Genomic DNA, 13297 nt, shown 5'->3' with positions numbered 1-13297 from the left:
TGCGCAGCGGCCGCAGGCTAAGACGCATTCGCTGCCGCTCTCCAAAGACCTGGTGGCCATCGGAGCTCGGCGAACGCTACCGCTTCCGTGGCCGAGCGCCCCAAAACAAGCATGTTGATAATTGTTTCCTGGACGCGGTAACCCGAGCCCAAAGCCGAACCTAAACCTGAACCTGAGCTGGTGGCTGTTACTGCGATTGCCTTGGCTGCTGTGGCTGCAGCGTCTGCGCCGGCGTCTCAACACATAAATCCAACAGTAAACATATAAATTTAGCTATAGTTAAGTGCAGAGAGAAAAATTGATGATGGCGTCGGCATTTGATCATTCAATTATATTTGTAATATATCATTTATGACCTTCAGAGAAGACAGCTGAAATATTTTATGACATATGAATCCTAAACACTTTGAATAAACTTACAAATGCCTAGATTACTTCCCCTCACATTGCCTCAATGGGCTTCAACCATCATACTATTTCGCTCAGTGTAGCCATATCTTTATGGCGCTGTCATATGAGCTTGTGAGCTCTTGTCTACGTATTTTGGCTTGTTTAGAACGTAAATTATGCAATTATCATAATTGGTCAGCGAGGCATTTGGCCAATTATGATATATATTTATGAGCATTTCTAGCCATGCCCTTAGCCCTGTCACGCAATCTCTAATCACATACGCCCACAAAAAAAAAAAATGAAAACAGAAAAATAATATTCAAGAAAATGTAAATAAAGTTCTCCAGCGATTGACGGGCTGCACTTGTCGCAGCCTTAAGTATTATCATTGTGCAGGCATTGTTCCAATTACGCGGCTCTGCACGCACTTTGGCCCTATCCACTGCTCCATCAATATAATGCCGTATAATAGCTGGACTGCCCTTTTTTTAATATTATTTTTATACTCGTTGTTGCCCTTTTAAATGCCGATAACCTTTTATGCGCCCGCCGAATGACTATAAAAAAATACAAGAAATAGGAAGACTTGAGACTCGAAATGCATTAAATTGAATTTTTTTCGTTGGAAATTGTTGGCTGGCCAACGCGTTTTTTAACGCCATGAAAACTAATTTTATGTTTACAGACACTCACACACACACACACACCTACAATTCAATTACATGGCCCGAAAAGTGTGTTCAATAGACGCAACTGCATTTAAATGGTGGAGCCGACCAGCACCTCGCTTAGCAATGCATGACCAGTCCTCAATGTAATACCCCGCAATATCTTCTTGCAAATGTCTTGCACTTTTTGTGCATGCTAATTGGCATGGGGGAATTACGTTCACATATGTGCGTGTGTGTGTGGGTGTGTGTGTGTACGATAGCAGACTTAGGGCCAAGTTTTGCATAAACCGTTAGCAGCTGCCTTGGCTAGCAATTCTCACGATTCTACCTAGTAACTGGCAATTTAATATATGGCAGCTATAACTATCACATAACTAATCGTAAAACCTCTAAGCACGAACGTTTTATCGATTGCGCAAATGCATCTAAAAATGTTGGCAATACTCGTAATTAGTTTTGTTAAGGGCTTGTTCTGGACGCACCTATAGCGAATATTAAAAAGTTCCTTATTGGATTATTTCTTTATATTTTAATTCAATAAGCTCTTGCTGTGCACATCAAAAATCGTAAAATAAAAGCGTATAATAAGGTGGGACAAATATTTGAGGAAGGCATCTCAGTTTTATCTATGCATATCGAGTTTATTTTTATTGATAATTTCTTAAATTCTAATCGCCCTTTTTATGGGCTCAGGTGCCAGCCAGATTTTTATACTGCTTCGTAATATTATACTCCTTGGCCTTCTTCCTTATCTTAATTCCACCTTCTCGGTATACTCAACTATTTCTTTATAACTCTATCACTTACTAAAAGAACATTCGGCATTTAAAGCAATGAAAATCGCAGAGAAAGGCGATAGAGCGATGGAGAATAAGCAAGACGACGTGTTTTATTTTCTTTTGTGCAATGATTTTCATTTTAAATTTGACTGCAAGGAAATTAAATATTTAATATACCGCTTGTTGTAATTAATTTTATTTTATCTGACATAAAATGATGTATATAATTTGTTTATCGATTATTTGGTGCGCCTTTAATATACTTAAGATAACAAAACCTCATTTACGATGTTATAAACAGTGAGTTCCACAGTTTGAATGATGCCATCATTCAGAGAATGTGTCAATTGGCTTTGGTGACAAATGTTAGCTGAATACCGGCTTAGCCAATGATCAGCTTTGTGTTTATCATATTTATCTACTTATCTACTTGTCGCCTATGTAATCTGAATTTAGCTTAATCATTTTTAAGCCGTAAATCTCCGGTATTTCTGGCTCTTTCAAGGGCATGGACAGTTTTTGCACAATCCCTATCATTCGCTTCACAAGCTAGCTTAAGCTTAAAGCTTACTAGGCAGATCGCTTGATTTTACCAATCTGCCTCCAATTGGATCACAAACACATACACACACAAGCACAGGCTGTGCTTCCACATCCTCTGCAAGGCCAAACAAATCTGAGAATTCGCAAATGCGAACACAAGAATTATGAAATATGCAAAGCAATAAACAATTTAAAATCAAATAAAAAGACAACTTCATATTGGGCAATGGCAAGAGGCATTCAGCATCGATTCTTGCCTGAGCCCTGCTCCAAAAATATGTATTTATATATGTATATTGATATATATGTATGTATTTATATGTACCAATATTTTATGCTTTAAGCGTTTATTTGCTTAGAGCGACCCCCAAAGCAAGCAGACGACGGATCAGCCGCATGCGACTGGTGACTGGTAACCAGGCTGGGAGCACCAGAGCACATGGAGCATACACATGGCACTGGCAACTGGCACTGGGTATCCGTTTTCTCGGCAGGCTGTCTGCCTACTGTTGGCGGACAAAAATGTTGCGGCTGCCGGTTGCCGCCGATTCGCCGTTGTTGTAGTTGCTGCAGTTGTTGTTGTTGTTGTCTAAATTTATGATTATTGCCCTGCCAAGCATCTTACGAGCAGCGGACTCAATTCGCCTTAGCCCAAATGGCGCTGCTGCTGCTGGTGCTGCTGCTGCTGCTGGTGCTGGTGCTGGTACCGAGTGGGGGAGGGAAAGCCAAGTGATTCTGCAGTTATAAAAATTGGATTTTGCGCGCAACTTAATCACATTTTCGCCTTCAACTGGCGACTCAAGAGTCGAGTCGAGTCGACTCGACTTGACTTGACTCTGGCGACGCTCCGCAACACTCCGCTCAGCTATTTTATTGCCGTCGACTCTTTGTGACTTTTTTTTGTATTCTTTACTTTGGTTCGGTGTGTGGTGGCTCTGCGCCTGGCGAAAATTTACGATTATATCGAAATCTGATGGTTTATACGCGACCACGGCCAAAAAATACAAAAAACACAGAAAAAAAACTACTTTGTATGGAGCTGGCACGGAGGAGACAGCACCGTCAGAGTCTGTGAAGATTTACGGAAAAAAATTAATTTACGATTCTAGGGAAAATCAAATTACGTAGTCGTCGTCGAGTTGGAATCGGTTCTCGACTTCGTTTTCGCTTTATGGCAACATTTGCCACCAACAAAGTTTTATTCAAATTACGATTTAGTAATTAATTTCAAAATAGGCCGTTTGCTAATCCGTGTGACTCTAACTGGACTGCGATAATAACAATATGGGGCCAGAAACATGGAGTGGCTCAGTGGCAGCGGCACGAGCAGGGGGACCCTGTGGCAAGCAGCTATGACTGTGTCTGCGTTTGCAGCTGATTAAGGCACTCGATGATAAAAACCCGTTTGAAATGCGCTGTTTACTTTTAATGTTATGGCACTGCCAGCGATGATTAACCAATAATGATAATGGATGAGCGGGAACGGGAATGGGAATGGGAATGGGCACGAGTATGGGTACGGGAACGGGAACGGGGTGTCTTACAGAGACTAACTGCCACTGACACTGACTGACAGCTCAGCCTAACGAGTTGGGGAATTCTTTATGTATGCAATTGCATCAAGTCTTCTTTATTTTTGTTTTATGGTCTTTGAGAAGTTGGGAAAGTGGAAAATGCGGTCACACGACTGCAATTCTAATTAAAATTGAGCAACGTTTCGTACTGGCAATAAAATGAAAATGAATAACTATTCAAATAGTTAAAGTCGATTTACATTTGGTGTTGGACATTGTGAGAATTACATAAACAAAAATCCTCATAAAAGTGTTTCACTACATAATCAAACTAACGTTAGATGTCTAAAAATGCTCGTGAAGAAAGTTCGTATATTAATGTTTCGCATGAGTCAGATCACTTTGATAAATGCCAGCTATACTGAGAAGCGCAGAGATGTTATGGGAGAAAGAGCAAAAAATCGATAGAGTTATAAACTGCTTTTATCATTAAAAACTCTAAAACAGCTTTTACCATGCAAAACCTTACCAAAGAGCCAAAACATTGTGTACCTCTTAGTTTTAAGAAGAGCTTAGAGAAGAGCACAGCTTTAATGCAATTAGTTCAATGGCATTCAGCTGCTTACATATTGCATCTACTGGCCTTGCTCCAACTGTGAGTACTCAAAATATTTACCTTGTGGGCCTTACTGTCAGCTCATCCTGCGTTTTTTTTTTTGCTGTGCCTAACGCAAGAGGCGTATGCTCCAAATTGGTTAAATGTGAGGCGCTGCCAGCTTATCGAAGGTGTTGTGTACACGTGTGTGTGCATTGTGTGTTCGTCTGGGCCGGGACCCACCTCAGACACAGCCATTTGCCAAAACCACTTGGAATTTGTTCGGCGTTGCGAAGTCATCGGCAAGAGCTGCAGAGATTGTATCGATGGCAAGGCAAACGACTGTCAGCCAGAGGTTCAAATACTAACACTTAATGAACTTAACTTGGCAACAACATCAAATTTCCATAAGAAAGGCAATAGGAAAAGCCAGCTAGCTGTAGTTGCTGTTGCTGCCGCTGCTGCTGCTGCTGCTGCTGCGTGTTGTAAGTACGAGTATCTATTAGATACGCTGCGTTGCAACAAACTGCAATATGCAAGGCTCGTACGATTTAGTGTCTACCTGCCCCACACACTTGTTGTTGCAGTTGTGTTCTGCTTGTGGATGCTGCCTGCACAGAGGCATCAAGATACAGGCCCAACAACATTGGTAGCAAGTAGCTGCCGGGTTTTTGAGTCTAAGGCTACGGCTGCGGCAGCGGCATCGGGTTCGGGCTCGATCTCGGTCTTGGTCTCGGTCTCGGGTTCGGGTTCGGTCTCTGTTCTGTACTGTGAGCGACTTTGGCAATCAGCAATTAGCAGATATGTTAACTTCATGTTAACGAACCAATTTGAAATTTAAATGCGGCACAAACTCGGGTGCTCATACGTCGTTGTTGTCATCACTTCTTCAACCGGGGGCCTTCCTTTCAATGTGTCTCTCTCTCTGTGTGTGTGTGTGAGTGCGCCTGTATGTGCGACAGCCTGAAAAACCCGCCACCGAAGCTGGGGCCACTGCCAGGTTCTTTTGCTGCCTCCTCTTGTCCAGCTCTGGCAAACTGCACACACATTTTTTAGTTTAGCAAAATTTTAATACAAAAACCAAATCGAAGCCGCTGCTTGAAGCGATCCCAGACGATACATATGCATAAAGCAGAAACAACAGAGCTGGAAAAATGAAAAAAAAAATGGGAAAAATAAAAAGCAACCTTGTCATCATACCCGAGTACGAGTACGAGTACAAATGAAAAGAGTTCGTTAAAAGCTTCTTCATGTTTCTTGCTGCTGTGTGTGTATGAGTGTGTGTGTGTGTGTAGCTGCAAATTCTTTTGGGCCCAACGAACGTACGTATGTCGAAGAATCATTCTACCTTCTGTGCTTTTATAAATCACAGGTACGACGACCGGCTCTGGAATTCAACGACTGACGACTGCGGCAACAGACAGGAAGGAATATAACGACGACGACAACTTAAGCGCGAAAAAAAATAGTCAATAGCGGCAACGAAGAGTGCACCGAGTGGCACCTGGAAGGGTGGGGGTAGGTTGGCAGGGAGGGAGGGAAGTGGCGACTCCTAGCCATGCAAAAGATAACAATGCAAGTGCCTGCCACGGCCTCGTGGCCAAAGCCATGGACATGTAATTGTTGCAACTTGAAGCCAGCGCAAAATTTAAAGCGCAATTTCAGACCGTATGACAAACAATAAATCAGCTGAAACCATCGACTATATCCACTGGTAGCTCCAGCAGCTGCCATGTGTGAAGGAAGTGGTAAATAGTTAAATAAGCCGAGCTGCATCATCATTTGACAACAATTCTAAGCCGGGCGATACCCTGTACAAAACTTCTGCAATATTAAACAATTGACTGCGAAACCAAAACTAAACTATCGTTAAATGGGCAACGGTTCGAACCAGGGCCTTGACTTTAATTTAAATTTGTATCTTGGTTCTATCTTGGTTCAAACCCGTCTCTCAGCTGTAAACGGTTATACCCATGTTCTACAAAAACCTTGTTCCTCCTTTAATATTCAAATGCCTTTAACCCATTACCCCTTTGAGCTTGATTATATGTTCTAGCGTTAACTTTAAAGGCTTACTGCATATATCCTGCTGCTTTCACAACTTTATCATTTAACCCGACAACCTTCGCAAGTACAGGGTATAGAAACGAATTCAATGAAATTATCATACACATGGTAGCTATAGTTGCACGTTCTCAGCTCTCATGTGTATCTGTCGGATTAACTAATGCGATTTGCGGTGCTCATAAAAAGTGTAACGACTTCGGAGACTCTAGAGAGCAACCTTCGCGTACCGCAAATGAAGTTTTGCTTTAAGTTTGTGTTGGTATGAGATTTTCTTCCTCTTTTTTTTACACCCAAGCAGACTTGACCATGGGGGGCATAGGCATAAATGTGTTTACAGGTAGCCCCGAACAGTTGATCGTTGATATTGCCGGGAATAATAGCCAAAGCGATGGCAATGATTTTGCTGACTCAAATTTAAACGCATTTTGAGTGCTGTTTCTATGGATTGCCCAAGAATAAACACTAAATTCCACATACCACACATACCGGAGAACGCAGGGCGAACGTTTATGATATCATAAAAACATAATCGCCTAATGAGTTTTCAAATAAAGTTTTTGACAAATAAAATTTATATATATAAACGGAATCAAAACAGAAAGAATCTCTGTTTACCAACTCAATTATACATGAAGAAACGCTTAAAAGAAATAAAAAATATACGAAAACTAAACTGGTACCGGAGCACTTTCATAAGCACTTGCTGAAAAGTTTTGTGTTTTTCCTGAAACACTCCCCAAATGAACGCAATTTTGAGCTGTTGCTCCCAGGCGAAAATGCATTCATCATCATTGACACACACACGTACACACACACACACACGACCACACAGGCACATATGTACATACGCGCACAAGAGCTGAAATCAAATTGCAATTCAGGCAGTTATTCACAGATTGAGGACGCACTAAATGAACGATAAATGTCAGTAAAACTAGCAAAATTTATATTATTGTATTGGCAAAATTTTTAATTGCTTGACAACATCACAACACACACAAAAACATATTCTGTCTGTTTGTGTCCGATTGGCTATGCAAGCAGCAGATAAGGGATGAACGCGTGTCGTGACACGAAAAACTTAATACGAATACGAATATATATTATATGAGTATGGGTCTATCAATCAAACTTTTTATATAGCTCACAGAGATAACTATCTATATCCCATTTTCGAATTATTATATTTAACAAGTTTTGTTGAAAATATGAAACACGCGCTCAGCTCTAGCTTGGAGTCTCTGTGTTTGTTTTGAAAACCACTCAAAATATAATTCAGTTTGCCACTGGCCAAAAATTGGTCCTCGTTGGTTTTGGCGTTTGGCTCTGATTTTATTTTAAGTTTTTCGATATACAGAGGTGGCATAACAAATAAAAATAGTTAGTTCTTGGCATGTTTTTGGGGTGTTTGTGTGGCCCACGCAAGTCGCAAACGTTTTGTATTCACGAGTTTGCACAATTTTTGCATTCAATACAAAATTCTTTCGGTCCGTTGTGTTGTATTGTTACGTTTGATGAAATCACGTACCAACAACTATATACATATATATATATGTGTGTGTGTGTGTGGTGTGGTGCACACACATCTTATAGGCACACACATGTGTGTAAAGGTAGTTGAGCTTGTGCATAGTTGGGTAGGTGCAACATGCTCGTAAAACAAGCCAGCTGAATGTCTGGTCTCTGGCCGTTGTAGTGCCAACTGCTGCCAAGCTGCAAGCTAACGTGTCAATTGCCACAGTGAGTGGGCCAGGCAGCCAGGGTGCAGGGTGGTGCAGGGTGGTGCAGGGTGGTGGAGGCGGCGGTGGCACAGCTCGGACGTCGGCTGTGCAACTATCAAATCAAATTGGTGGCACAGGATAATGTTTTGAGCTGCGGTTGAAGTTTTTCCCTTGTTGTTTGCATTTTGTTGGCCGTTGTTCGAACAATTTTTCTTGTTTTTGTACTTTTCTGGTTTCTGTTGGTTTTTAGTGCTTTCTGTTTTGTTTGGTTTGATTTGGTTTGGTTTTGTTGTGTGCTGCATACTGTATGCTGTGTGTTGTCTGTTGTTGCAAGTTGTCATTTTTCGTATTTGGTAATTGGTTGCTGCTTTGTCACACCAACAACAACAGCAACAACAACAACTAAAACGGCCACATGCAAAATGGCATGCCCAGCACATGGGAGATCGAACCAGCCGGCACTATTTGCTGCCCCCGCTGCCCCTCACAGCGCCAACACTTCTGTACCCTGTTGCTATTGTTGCTCAACTACGTGCTCTTTCATTTGTTTTTATTATTATTAAACAACTCTGGCTGCCCTGGCGTTATTTGTTGCTGGACATGGCCAACTCCGCTCCAGCAATGTGCACGTGTCATAAAAGTTTACAGACACGGGAACAGAGCGCGAGCCATGGCACGAGTTGTTACCGTTACCATTGGCCGGCACAGGTCGCTGGGTCAGTAGCATGTGTGTGCCTTTTTGTGTGTGTGCGTGTGTGCGTGTGTGTGGTGTGTGTGGGTGGGTGAGTTAGGTGGGGCCAACACACACGTGTGATAAGTCGTGGCCCAATATGTCGCGCTTTTTACGACCGCACGAATCACTGAGTTCTGATCTAAATTAAGTTGATTCAATCAAGATTTGCCTGTAGCTGCCCGCCAATGGATTTGTTTAATGCCCTCACAGCAGCAATAACAACTCAATATGAAACGTGGCCCGATTGCGAGGGCTTATGTCCAATTGTGTAATGCTTGTAAGCAGTTAACTCGGAGCTTTACTTTGCTCATTCAAAGCTAGACAATGCTTAACTCGCTTCAAGCCCGCTTCTATGCCGCAAGAAGTCACACAAAAGTCCGCACTGATTGACTATTGCTCTACAGGTACACGGTACCTCTAAAAATAGCAAATAAAATAGATTTATAGTAGCTTAAGCTGCTTTGATTTGATTAAAGATTGCCGCTTAGATGGTTGAAAAAAAAAATAATAATATAAATTATTGTGTCTGCGTGTATCAGAATCTGCTGACCACAATTCCAATAGACAGCCAAGTCATTTCAACATTTAATTAAAGGTTTTAATATAATTAGTTAATTTCATTAATTAATTAATATATATGCTACATTAAAGATCAATAAACAAAATTGTTTTACGTTAAAGAAGTTTAAGCATATTTGAGACATTTGCACATTTATTAGATAAATTCGCATAGATTTACTTTTAAAATCATATTTAAATATGTAGGAAATAGATTATTGTTAAAACTGCTTAAACATTTTTATAATGAAGTCACACGCAATTATTCATCTGGCCCTGATTAAATCGACAAAAATAGTTTTGCTTCATTGTGACATCTGATACACATTCTGTGTGCACCTTTATCTGTTTCAAACAATAAATCGGCTGAAAATACAGAAATATCTTGACGAAACAGCTTTTACGCACAGCTGACATTCTATGCAGCAGATATCACAAATACTTTGACATATAATACGTATGTTTTTTGTGTTGCTTGTTATGATAGAAATTCATTATTTTCGCATTGCTTTAATTAAGCCAACTGCTAATGTATTATTTACCTTTTCAACCAGCTTAAATACCTAACAGCAAACTGTTTGCAAAACCGAAATCCGTGTCCGGCTAGAACCTGACTTATCTCGTATCCATGCCGGGCCAAAGAGTTTTCAGCTGCAGAATAGAAAAATAGAAAAACATTTGAAAGTCCGCACAAAATTATGCTGTCCAATGCATGGTCATAAATTTTTATGTTGTGCACAACACGGAGATGCGCAACTTAGCCAATCTTTGGGTTGGGGAAAAAGCATAGAACATACCCGTTAGACTGAGCTGGAGTTGGAGTTGGAGACGGAGAGACGCAGTACATAAAACAGACGCAATTTCGAGATTTTATTTCTGTAAAATCTGACAGTAATTTCATTTAAATGACAACGCCACACGCCCACCCCAGCCGCAATATTCCGGCTTCTCCTCCACATACAGCTAACTAACAAGCCGGGTATATCGCGTGCCTGGCGGTGTTAGGGGGTCAGGGGGTGGTACGCAAGACGTGAGAGGGTAACGTGGCCAACAAAACGTTTATCCCTGTCAGGTATTAAATCTGGCTGGACTTGACTTGGACTCTGGGGCTGGCTTGTACTTTGTTATTAACTCATTTCCGTTATGCCATAAATATGCGAGCACGACGGGCCCGGACAATTAAAACAATTGCAACTTAAAATTTACTGCGGCATCAGCCGCTGAGTCATAAAACCAACAACAGGCACATAAAATAATTGCCATTGGAAAGGGACTGAGAGGCACCTCCATTCGTTAGAGTTTTTCAAAGCACATGTATTGCACATTTTAAACTGTTACATTTAATGAAGACAACAAATCTCTGCGATATAAATAAAAAAGGATTAACAAAGGATCGTTAAACAATCTATACAAGCCCCACTTTCTTAAAATGTGTATCCCTTCCAGTTATCCGAATGCAAAAACTGGACTTCACTCATCACATTGCGAAACAGCAAACATATTTTTCCAAGCTTTATTATTAATTATGTTTTAATTGCTGCAGTATTTTCATATAATTGCCTAAGCAAGGAATATCCTTAATGTCAATAAGAAAAGAAGAGCCCGCAAGCAGCTTAAAATTAAGATAGTCCCGTGACAGGCCCAGAATTTTAGCTGGAATGAAATGAACTTAAATATAAATATTGATTCATTCAATCGAAGAATTGTATCTGAACTCCGATTAATTTAATTGAATTAAGCGCTACGGCTTAATGTAACGGCACTGTTAATGATCCTGACATAAACGTTTATTGAACGAACTTATATGTATATATATATAAATGTATATACTGTGTCCGCTCAAGCAGCGCATCCTAAGTGCTTACCTTCATATCCGGGCCATATACGTGCATATTCCACAGAACAACATCAAAGTCCATTAAAGTGAAAAGATTGGATTGGATTTTGTGTCACACAAGGGACATGAGACGGAGAAGGCTCAAGGCACAGACTGCGTCAGTTTGAATTCTTTGCCTTAATTATCAACGCATGATGTTTTGGTGATTTCATCTGCATATTTCTGCGATGGCACAAACAAAAAAAAGGCCAACAACAAAAAACGACTCCGAGCAGCAATAACAGCAACAACAGCAACAACGACGACATTGTGTAAACATTGTGTGCGACCAAAATTTATGTACAATACCAAACCGAACCGAACCAAAGTTGGAGCCCGGCCCAGCCGCACTCCCAGTTCGAGCTTAAGTCCAGGTCCAGTGTCGCTTGCAGGTGAGAAGTGTCCATCTTAATCGAAGCAATAAATACACTTAATGAATTTCCTGCAGTCCCTGGCTGAAGGCAGCCGAACGAGATGAGACGTAACGAGTCGACTGGAGTGGATTGGTGTGGACTCAAGTGGGATGGAGTGGAGTGGAGTGGAGTGGAGGTAAAGCCGCATTCTATTGGTCATACAATGCTCGAACCCTGTTGTCCATTGCGTGGCATTTTCGCACCCATGGATGCCTACTTGCTTCTGCTGCTGCTGCTGCTGCTGCTGCTCTTGGCGCGCGGTCTTGGCCTTGGTCTCTCTTGGTCTGTTACGCGTACTTTTAGCAAACAATTCGAATTCGTTGCGATCGTTGCCGCCATCGTCCAAAGTGTCATTAAAGTCCTTTAATTTATAGCAGAAAATCAAGTAAGAAACATGCAACGACTTTGGCACTGGCTCCAACTCCAGTCCAACTCCAGTCCAAGTCCCAGTCCCAGTCCCAGACCCAGTCTCAGTCCCAGTCCCAGTCCCATTCCCAGTCCGGGCTGTTTCTGAAACCGCTCGCAACGGTTGTTTGTTAGTCAGTGAAAATGGCAAGAATCGAATTTTGCTTTTAGCGCGGCCTGTTTTTTAAGTTTTAGTGTTTGTCGTTTTCACTGAACATATGGCTTGATTTCTGACTGCCTGCCTGTCTCCGTCCCTTTAGCCGCACCCTCAGTGTCCACCTCATAGTTGTCACCTTCGGTGCGGAAGTCGCCCATTGACGGCAGTGGGACATTTTAATGGCAGTTAACTTTACAAGTTATGTTTTTTTTTTCTATATGCTCTTGTAGAGGTTATTGTAGTCTGGTAATGAAACATGCGACGCATAGAAGAAAACATAATCGCACCGCATATTGTATATATTTTCTAGACCACAAAGACTACGAAAACTTCTTTTAGTTTAAAATGTATGTCCGTCTATCTGCAGAAGCTAGTTCAGAATAAGCCATGCTTTTACTATGCTCTCCACCGAACCTTGTCAGAATTCTACTAATGTACATAACTTAATAGGAGAAAGTGGTCGAAACCTTTATATTTTTAAAAAATATTGAGTATTCTTCCAAGATATTCCCAAAGCCGTACGAAATATAATATAAGTTCCAATAGTAACTAAGTTTCGTTAGCCTTAAACCAATTCTAAGTATTTAGTGTATTGAGTCTTCGGCGTGCAAAAGCAAGAGAACGGAGTGTGCCAGCTGTTCGACTGGTCTTGTCCCTTTTCAAAGCACTTTATCGTTGCTGGGCAAACAGGCAAATGGCCAAAACATTTAAGTGAGTCAGTAATGAGTTAGGAGCGAGTTTCTTCGGACCGAGCATTCAAGTGAGGCCCACAATACATCAAGCTGTTAACGAGTTACACGGCAAGGAAACACTTGGCTTCGCTTCCATGCGAGTTCTCATTTTAATGCCTGCTGATAGCTAGATCTTTATCT

The 13297-nt window shown here is 41.3% G+C and overlaps 1 long non-coding RNA gene across 3 annotated transcripts; it reads right to left on the bottom strand.

The window, feature by feature from the left end:
• Positions 1 to 4383: 4383 nt before the first annotated feature.
• Positions 4384 to 5654, bottom strand: LOC116650706 (uncharacterized). Of its 3 annotated transcripts, XR_004303751.2 has the most exons (4): positions 5322 to 5654; positions 5044 to 5263; positions 4881 to 4971; positions 4384 to 4804 (listed from the first exon to the last, which is right to left on the bottom strand). It is a non-coding gene; the product is annotated as an uncharacterized lncRNA (long non-coding RNA). The 3 variants fall into 3 exon arrangements; XR_004303749.2 differs by having other exon boundaries at positions 4385 to 4971; positions 5322 to 5651; XR_004303750.2 differs by having other exon boundaries at positions 4386 to 4971; positions 5044 to 5258; positions 5322 to 5650.
• Positions 5655 to 13297: the final 7643 nt, after the last annotated feature.

The sequence above is a fragment of the Drosophila virilis genome, chromosome 3 (assembly GCF_030788295.1).
Source record: "Drosophila virilis strain 15010-1051.87 chromosome 3, Dvir_AGI_RSII-ME, whole genome shotgun sequence".
Lineage (NCBI taxonomy): Eukaryota > Metazoa > Arthropoda > Insecta > Diptera > Drosophilidae > Drosophila > Drosophila virilis.
Note: the sequence above shows the minus strand (reverse complement) of the source record. Positions and strands in the feature narration are given on the sequence as shown.